The following is a 1,457-nucleotide window of genomic DNA, read 5'->3' as shown; positions in this document are numbered from 1 at the left end:
TTTGCCTCCTAGCATATTAGTTCTCATTTTTGTCATACAATAATTCTGTTATACATTCCCTAAATTGCTATTTAGTAATCGTCACTTTGAATATCTAGTACCTCGTCATGCTTTTTCAGCTGCATGGACTTTTAGCCGTTTGTCACGAACAGCATGGCGACATGCTCTCAAATATCCGTTTGCATCAATAAGTATTTTTACACGCGTCGAGCACGGCGAAGCGCCGTGAGTAGCCCAGCGCTTCAAATAAAAGTATTAACATTAGTGAGAGCTGAGCACGACAAAACATTATCATCAGGAAGTAAAAAAAAGGTAACTGTTTGTGGAAGAAGCCTACGAAGTGTGTGAGCATCGGCGCTCGCCGCAGACGGTACAATGGCGAAAAGTTGGTACGTCAGAAACAAGCCGTCTTATTTCAGCCGAAGACGGCAAAACGCCGCGTTGTATTCAAACTCTACTCACGGCCAGCGTGTTCATTGATATCAATTTAATATTTTAAAGCGCCGTGCCGTCCACGGCGGACGCCAAAAAGGCTACGTATCAAAAATGGGTCCCAGAGTCCCTCCGGACTGAAAAGGGCCCCTGTGGCAGCGAAATGAACACAGGGACGACTGAATCGGATTAAGTGTTTCCCGTTACACCTGAAGCCCTTGTGGGGGGTTTCTCTGCATTAGCTGAAAGTCGTTTGTTGTAACACCGATTTTACGTTCATTACTGCTTGTACATAGTGTGCATGTGTGTTTCTTATTTGTACTCTTGTGTGTATGTTTGTGTTTTTTTGTAATCGTGTTTGTTTGCGGGTGTCTAGGTGTTACTATATTTGTATATTCATATGTGTACATGGATGAGTGTGGGTATGTGGACATGTGAGTATACTGAGCACGTCGATGCAGTCGTGATTATTGTCTTCTCGTATACAACACAACAGCATGTTGCACGAGCGCGAACTCCATGTCAGTCACTTCATAACTTGCAGACGAGCAGACTTGAGGTTTTCTCCGCCTTGTTTAGCAGCGGACAGTGCGATAACATCGATGAGAAAAGCATAAGTTGACCGTTAAAGTAGTGATTGCTATGCTGAAAATGTGCAGATGAGAATATTATAGTGAAAACAATATTTGATGAACACTTGTGCGTCTTTGTAATTCATTGTCGTGTGTTTTTCATAATTTTTTTCTCCTATTTTTTGGTATCGGCGTTTTTCAGTTTTAGTATTTTCTCATCGTTTTATTGTGGTGCTTTTATTTCATTATTATTATTTTAATCATTTCCTTTGATAATGTTACCCCGTCTTCCATATATCTGAGGCGGAGTTGACCTTGCAGAGGCCGTCGTTTGTACCGTTTTGTTCAGTTCTTCTGACCCTCCCCTTCCCGTATTTCACTGATCGTATATTCTCTGATTCTCTTGCCGCCTGGGTTTACTGTCCTTGGCAGAGCAGTGATGGCAGGTTGGCC

General features: G+C 42.4%; 1 protein-coding gene across 1 annotated transcript in view; it reads left to right on the top strand.

Moving 5' to 3' along the window:
• LOC119585125 (active breakpoint cluster region-related protein-like) overlaps positions 1-1,457 on the top strand; it is a gene marked incomplete at its 5' end in the record, with an annotated part of 19,763 nt that overhangs the window by 1,215 nt on the left and 17,091 nt on the right.

The sequence above is a fragment of the Penaeus monodon genome, chromosome 19 (assembly GCF_015228065.2).
Source record: "Penaeus monodon isolate SGIC_2016 chromosome 19, NSTDA_Pmon_1, whole genome shotgun sequence".
In the NCBI taxonomy this organism is placed as follows: Eukaryota; Metazoa; Arthropoda; class Malacostraca; order Decapoda; family Penaeidae; genus Penaeus; species Penaeus monodon.
This window is presented reverse-complemented; position numbering and strand designations above follow the sequence as displayed.